The sequence below is a fragment of the Melanerpes formicivorus genome, unplaced genomic scaffold, assembly GCF_026170545.1.
Source record: "Melanerpes formicivorus ecotype bairdi unplaced genomic scaffold, bMelFor1.0.p_v2 SCAF_4, whole genome shotgun sequence".
Taxonomy (NCBI): domain Eukaryota; kingdom Metazoa; phylum Chordata; class Aves; order Piciformes; family Picidae; genus Melanerpes; species Melanerpes formicivorus.
Window position 1 is genome coordinate 30873093 of NW_027142356.1, and position 8484 is coordinate 30881576.

Here is an 8484-nt window from a genome sequence, read left to right on the forward strand (position 1 = left end):
GGCACCCACAACCCCCCTGAGCAATCTCTTCCAGTGCCTCACCACCCTTAATGAAAATAATTTCTTCCAGCTTCAATCATACTTATTTATGCCTGATTTCAGCCTGGAGAAGGGGAGGCTCATGGGAGACCTTATTGCTCTCTACAACTACATGAAGGGAGGTTGTCACCAGGAGGGGTTTGGTCTCTTCTCCCAGGCAACCAGCACCAGAACAAGAGGACACAGTCTCAAGTTGCACCAGGGGAGCTTTAGGCTCGAGGTGAGGAGGAAGTTCTTCACAGAGAGATTTGTTAGCCATTGGAATGTGCTGCCCAGGAAGGTGGTAGAGTCACCATGCCTGGAGGTGTTCAAGAGGAGACTGGATGTGGCACTTGGTGCCATGGTCTAGTCATGAGGTCTGTGGTGACAGGTTGGACTTGATGATCTTTGAGGCTTTTTACAACCTTATTGATTCTATGATTCTGTGATTCTCTTTTTCTTATTTTCTCTCTCCTGATCACTCTTTTCTCATAAAGTTCTTAACAATGTCAGGACAGATTAAGCAGGAGGGATGGAAACCACTTTCCCTTACATATTTCTCTATTGTCTTCCCTTTCAGAATTGTCCCAGACAACAGTCTGTTGATTTAAGCATTATGTTGGCGATGAAAGTGAATCTAGATGTCTGAATTTCCTCACTCTGAAAAGGTCAGTGGTTTGAACTAGCATGTTCTGAGAGTGTTTTCTACTCATCTGGCTCCTCTGTAACAAGGCAGTCTCCTTTCAGAGAGTTACATCATTAAATAATATCTTAAAGTAAAATATATTTTGAAAGAGAACAGTCACAAGTATGTTTTTCCAGATAATTCTAGACATAGATCAGTCCCAAAGAAGGCCATCGCCGTGACCAGATACTCTGGGCTGCATTCCCAGCAGCACAGGCAGCAATTGGAGGGAGGGGATTCTGCCCCTCTGCTCCACTCTGCTGAGACCCCACCTAAAGTCCTGTGTTCAGCTCTGGAGTCCCCAACACAAGAAGGATATTGACTGGCTAGAGTGAGTCCAGAGGAGGTCACAAAGATAATCGGTGGGAGCACCTCTGCTGTGAAGACAGGCTGAGAGAGTTGGTCTTGTTCAGCCTGAAGAAATCTCCAGGGAAGCCCTCTAGCAGCTTTCCAGGATTTGAAGGGCATTCAGGAGAGCTGGAGAGGAACTTTTGAAAAAGGCATGGAGTGACAGGATAGCTTCAAGCTATATTGAGATGAGCCATGAGGAAAAAATTCTTGTCCATGAGGGTGGTGAGCCACTGGAACAGGTTGCCCAGAGAAGTTCTGATGGCTGCAACTCTGGTGGTGTTAAGGAGAAGTTAGGGTTCTCAAAGACTGAAGCAGGCTCCCCAGGAAGGTTTTCAAGGTCAGAGTGCCCCAGTGAAGATCTTTGCCTAATTAACTGCCATTTTGATATTCAAGGTGACATCCCTTAGTATGATGAGCCAAACTGACTATGTGCTAAACATCTATGACTGTGTTGCTCAGCTTTCCACTCAAATCATGCTAAGTGCCACCTAGAAGGCAGAGACTACTGGGCTTAGGGTATAAAATCCATGAGAGGAGCATGTCTCAAGGCACTGACACTGGGACCATCACCAGCTGAGAGGGACAGACTGAGATGAGGATAGCCAAAAGGCTGTGCTCTTTCTCCTCCACCCAAGACAAGAGACTTTTTCTTGGTAAGAATTGCACCTTCCATATCCAGAGGAACTTTTGCTGCATTTTATTGTAAATGTTCTTTTTTTTTTGTCTCTAACTGTGTTGGGTGTTCCTCAGAATTTATTAACCTGAGATCATCTCGTGGTTGGTTGGTGCATTTATCACCAGCAATTCCAAGTCTGTTGTATTTGTTGCTTTAATAAATCAAACCTTTTAATTATTTTCTCTCTCTGAACCTGTGTCATTGGAAGTCCTCACTGGGGCACTGGAAAAAAAAAGAGGGGCAAGCATTAATTCTTTTTTCAAATGGTTCCAGTGTGAGTCCTGGGCTCTAAAGTCTCACAAACATGATCATGAATTAATAATAAATTAACCCAAACTGCTACAGTTTGGTAGAGTATGGTGTTAATCCTTTCCAAGACAAACCACAAGATGTAATTATTTTCTTAGTATTACAAGGGTCTGATTGCCAGCAGCCTCACATCTCTAGATGCCTGTAATTATCCAGAGTAATTGTTTAGCTCATGTGATTAATTGAGAGAGACTATCTGTTTCATCTCATATAGAAATACATCATGAGAGGGACCTCTTACCTCACATGATGTACTAAGTGCCTCAGTTTATTTTGAACAACAGTGCAACAACATTTGTAAAGTTACAGAGTTGTTTTGGTTGGAAACAGCCTTTTAAGGTCATTAAGTCCAACCATTAAATTTCAAGGTTCAATGAAGAGATTAAATCTCCAAGTCCAAAGGCAGTTTGGGTTCAAAAGGACCTTAAAGATCATGGGAAGAGAAGGGAAGGGAAGGGAAGGGAAGGGAAGGGAAGGGAAGGGAAGGGAAGGGAAGGGAAGGGAAGGGAAGGGAAGGGAAGGGAAGGGAAGGGAAGGGAAGGGAAGGGAAGGGAAGGGAAGGGAAGGGAAGGGAAGGGAAGGGAAGGGAAGAGAAATTAACCAGGTTGGAAAAGACCTTCAAGATCATCAAGTCCAACTCACCACCCAACAACATCTAATCAACTAATCCATGGCACCAAGTGCATCTACTTCCAACCCAGAAGCAGGGATACTTTCCACTAGACCAGATTGATCAAGGCCCTATTCAGCCTGGCCTTAAACATCTCCAGGGAGGGGGCATCCACAGCCTTCCTGGGCAACCTGTTCCAGTGTCTCACCACCCTCACTTAAAAGAATTTCTCCCAAGTCTCCAGTCTAAATCTTTCTTCTTCCACCTCAAAGCCATTGCCCCTTGTCCTATGACTGTAAGCCCTTATCAAAAGTTGCTCCCCAGGTTTCTCATAGGCCCCCTTCAGGTACTGAAAGGATGCTCTACAGTCTCCCTGGAGCCTTCTCTTCTCCAGACTGAACAGCTCCAATTCTTTCAGCCTGTCCCTGCAGGGGACACCATAAGTAGTATCAAAATTGGATTTGATTTCTAGCTAAACTCCTGTTTGCACCCAAAGCAGTAGAGATATCCACTGTGTGACAACACCTGTCACAATAATGATTTCCCTGGAGACTATTATTATTATCTGGTCAGAAAGGGACAAAGCTAACTCCCTGTCACATTCTCATGGGCAGAGGTCAGCAGGACATATGCCCTCTCTATTTTCTGCTGGTTCCTCAATGCATGCATGATGTTCTTTTGCCCCAGCTTATTTGTTCCAGCACATAAGTGCAGTCTGGATGAATTGAATTCTCTTCTGCAGAAGAGAAAGCTCCAGAGAGACCTTACAGGAATGGCCTTCCAGTACCTGAAGGGGGCTACAAGAAAGCTGGGGAGGGACATTCTGGAAGGGCTTGTTGTGATAGGATGAGGGGCAATGGATTTAAGCTAGAGAAGGGGAGATTGAAACTTGGTATTAGAAAGAAACTCTTTACAGTGAGGGTGGTGAGACACTGGAACATGCAGCCCAGAAAGGTTAAGGATGCCACCTCCCTGGAGGTGTTCAAGGCCAGCTGGATGAGGCCTTGAGCAGTCTGCTCTAGTGGAAGGTGTCCCTGTCCATGCTCAGTGATCTTTCAGGTCCCTTCCAACTCAAACCATTCTATGAATCATATATGAATCTTCTTTATTTTCTCAGATGATATTGTGGCAAATTGTTCTTCAGCTGCTTGCTTAAGGTTCTGTTTAGCTTTGTGAAGAGTGGATAAATTGGCCAAGAGTCTGTCTACATTAATGTCTCCATGCTACAAGAAGTCAGTGATAATGAGCAATTTCTGAAGTGTGCTGCCTGTGCTCCAATCTCACAACTAATATTATCCAAGGGATTTTGCAATTTCTACAGCAGCTGCTTTGCTCTTTTTTCCACCCCAGTTTTCCTTTGCTGGTGGCACCACCTTTTGAAGCCACCTTCACTTTTAATCCTCTTTTATAAGAGGAATCAACTGGTACTCAGCTTGTGTGGCTACTATAATCCATTCTTATAGAAGATTCTTTGAAAGACATCAAGAACTCCAGGCTCAGCAGACACTCCTGCCTGCAGCCTGCAGCAAATTAACTTCCTATCTTAGCTTCATTGTTGTGGACACTGGAAGAGAGAGGGAGTAGTAACTGGGACCAGAACAGAAGCTTGTCACTAGAACCAGCTTTGTTTGATCACCCATTAGCCTCTAACATGGGGGGGTGTGTAGTGTTTGTTGCTTTTTGTTTGTTCTGGGTTTTGTTGTTGTTGTCATTTTTTGGTTGGGTTTTTATTGCTGGTTTTGTTGTTGTTGTTTTGGTTTAGGTTTTTTTCTGATGTGTTTAACTGACCTTCTATCAAGGAAAAATAAATGTAAGCAAAATAGTACATCTGCTCAGAAAGAAAAAGTCAAATTCAGTGAGCAACAGCATTTTGGAGGTTTATTTCCTTGGTTGGTTTTAGGAGGGGTTGTGGTTTCTTTTGTTACTTGTTTTGCTTCAGTTTGGTTTTCTTTAGGGGGGTTTGGTTGTGGGAGGTTTTGTTGCTTGTTTGTTCTGCTCTGTGGGGTTTTTTGTTTGGTTTTGGGTTGTTTTTTTAGTTTGAGGACATTTTGGGGTTTTTTGTGGTGTTATTTTCATTTGAGCAGGTTTTAGGTTGCTTCAGTTTTAGGGTTGCTTGGTTTGTTAGGTGTGGTGGGGTTTGACTTTGGGGTGGTTTTGCAGTTTTCCTTTGCTTTGGACGGTTTTGTTTTAGGGGATTTGCTTTGTTTTGTGGTGGTTTGCCTGGCTTTGAGGTTGCTTGGCTTTGGGGTTGCTTTGCATTGTTTTGCTTGGGGTTGCTTACCTTTGTTTTGAGTTGTTTTGTTTGTTTTGAGGTTGCCTGATTTGGGGTTTTTTTTGGGTGTTTTGGTTTGGGGACTTGTGGTTTGTTTTGGCTTTGGGGTTGTTTGGTTTGGAGATAGTTTTGGGTGTTTTGGTTTGAGGACTTGTGGTTTGTTTTGGCTTTGGGGTTGTTTTGGCTTTGAGGTTGATTTTGCTGAGAAAATTGTTTGGCTTTGCCAAGAGGGCTGGTTTCCTTTGCCGTGGGGGCATTTTCTTTTGCTTTGGTGGTTGTTTTGCTTTGTTGTGTTTAGGTTTTGTTTCCTTAAAACAAGACATTGGATCACAATAAAACCACAAAAAAAAACCCACAAAAAAAGTGGAATGAAGTGGCAGTGAGTTAGCAGAGGGCTTCACAGTACCCTAACCTTTTAGCTCATCATCAAAGCCATCAAAATTCAGTGATCTACAGCTATGAAAGGGGGTTGGAGTGAGATGGGTGTTGCTCTCTTCTCCCTAATAACAAGCAATAGGATGAGAGAAAATAGCCTCAAGTTGCACCAGGGGAGGTTTAGGTTGGATGTTGGGAAAAATTTGACTGAAATAATGGTTAGCCATTGGAACAGGCTGCCCAGGGAAGTAATGGACTCACCATCCCTAGAGGCGTTCAAAAAACATGTACACAAGGAACTTCAGGACATGATCTAGTGGGCATGGTGTTGCTGATTTGACAGTTGGCCTCACTGATCCTGGAGGTCTTTTTCAGCCAAAACAATTATATGATAAGTCCCATGTATAAAATGAGGACAATTCTCTCTCTCCACCTCTCCAATCTATTGTGAAAATTAATATAGCGATAGGTTGTGAGGTGGTGAAATAGCATAAAGTCATAACTGCTGCGAAAAGGTTGTGCAAAAATTAACAAGCTTGATACCAAACCTGGTCAGAGCAGGTTTTTACTGGTGTCAAGTGAATAAAACATGGGTCATGCATTGAAGAACGCTCTACAAGGAACAAAATTAGGAGTCCTTTGGAAGATCTAGCCAGGGTTCACGTTGTGGAAAACAGTATTGAAAGAATGAGTGCTAACAAAGGTGCAGAGTCAGGTAAATCGTAAAAAGAAGCTTAAATTACAGCTGGATGCTCACAAAGAGTGGGAAACCTTTAGATTTGTAATTGCCACAAAGGAGCTCGATAAAAATTGTGTATGATACATTTAAATATATTCCTTTTTAAAGGACCATCCTTCAGATCAAAAAAATTATATACTAATTCAGCATCGAGGCTGTTAATGTAATTACCAATCAGCTATTAAAGATGTTTTCAAGATGCTCACAAATGTCAGAACTAATGCCTCATTTTGACTCATTGAATCACATTTGTTGAAGTATCACTTTTCTTTGACACTTTTAAATCTGGATCTATTTTCCAGGCATTATTAAACCCACTTTTATAGCAGTTTAAAGCAAGTTCCTCAATAGCATTGCCCTGCATTAAAATTTAGTTCTAAACAGCTGCCTTTGAGGAACATCCTGCTCCTTGAGGAGCAGGGAGGTCTTTCTGCCCCTGTGCACAGTACTGGTTAGGCCACACCTTGAGTCCTGTGTCCAGTTCTGGGCCCCTCAGTTTAGGAAAGATGTTGACTTGCTGGAATGTGTCCAGAGGAGGGCAACAGAGGTGGTAAGGGGCTTGGAGCACAAGCCCTATGAGGAGAGACACAGGAGAGACCAATAAGGACAAGAACCCAGGTCCTCTTCTTTCTGACTGAATATTTTCATCATGAGATGGTAAGACCTGTGAGACGGTAAGACCTCATGATGTCATCATCCTTCCCCCTCCCTCTACTCTGCCCTGGTGAGGCTGCATGTGGAATATTGTGTACAGTTCTGGCCTCCTTGTTCCAGAGAGACAGGGAACTACTGGAGAGAGACCAACAAAGTGTCATGAGGATAATGGAGCATCTCTTAGAAGGACAGGATGAGAGATCTGGGTTTGTTTAGCCCAGGGAAGAGCAGCCTCAGAGTGGATCTGATCAATGCTGATCAATAGCTAAAAGATGGAGGTTATAAGGATGGAGTTGGGCTCTTTTCAGTGGTTGCCAATGATAGGACTAGGGGCAATGGGTACAAAGTAGCCCATGGGGTATTTTGCTTAAAGAACACTTAAAGAAAAACTTTTGCACTTCAAGAAAAGCTTTTGTGAGGGTGCTGGAGCCCTGAAGCAGACTGTCCAGAGAGTTTGTAGAATCTCCAACTCTGGAGACTTAAAAAACCCCATCTGGACTTGTACACATGTTTTAGATGACCCTGCTTTAAGTAAGGGGGATGGACTAGGTGATTTCCAGAGGTTCCTTCTACCTCCCACCATTCTGTGGTCTTCATCAGTGTGCAGAATCAGAACCAACACCATTTTCAATTCCTGTTTTTTTCTCCTACAAACAAAGCACAATTATGTCCCATCTTGTATTTTGTTGAGGAATATTACCCACAATTTTGCAAAGTGTAAGGCACAAGTCAATTTACAAGATTATGGTTAAAAAAAGCCCAAACCAAACAAAAGAAACAACACCCAGACATTTAAAAGCATTCCAAAATTCTAAAAGCTTGAAAGCTGATTTCCAAAGAGCCAAAATGAGCATAGTGGTGTTTCTGTCATGCAGGGCACTGCTTCTACACCATCTCAACTCCATGGTTACCATTATTTGCTTTAGAGTTGCAAAGCTGATGCTGTAACATTCAGAATGATTTTCATTACTGGAGGGATGTTGTTCCATTAATATATTTCAAGATTTCTAAGGCAAACCAAAAATGTACATTCTGTACTCTACAGCTGGCATTAAGGACCTAACTGGTCAAACACAGGAGCGCTTCACAATGAGTCCAAATAAGAATGAAATCTTATTGTTGAATGGGATCATAGAATTCTGGAATGGTTTGTGTTGGAAGGGTCCTTCAAGATAATCTAGTCTCAAACCCCCTGCCATGAGCAGGAACACCTCCTAGTAGACCAGCTTACTCTAGGTCCCCATCCAATCTGCCTTTCAACACTTCCAGGCTTGGAGCCTCACAGCTTCTCTGGGCAACCTGTTTCAGTGCCTCATCACCCTCATGGGGAAGAATTTCTTCCTCAGGTTTCATCTAAATTCAGCTTTTTCCAGTGAAGCCATTAACCCTTCTGCTATCACCACAAGCCCTTGACCAAAGTCTCACCCCAAGCCATTAACCCTTCTGCTATCACCACAAGCCCTTGACCAAAGTCTCACACCAGCTTTCTTGTAGGCCCCTTTCAGATACTGGAAGACTGCTCTAAGCTCTTCCCAGAGCCTTCTCTTATTCAAGATGAAAAACCTGGATGAGCCTGCTGGATGTGGGGAGGCCTGTGGATGTAGTCTACCTGGACCTCAGCAAGGCCTTTGACACTGTCTCCCACAGCAAACTCCCGGCCAAGCTGTCAGCCCCTGGTTTGGATGGGAGCACACTGCATTGGGTTAGGAACTGGCTTGAGGGCCGAGCCCAGAGAGTGGTGGTGAATGGTGCCACATCCAGCTGGTGAATAGTTACTAGTGGTGTCCCCCAGGGA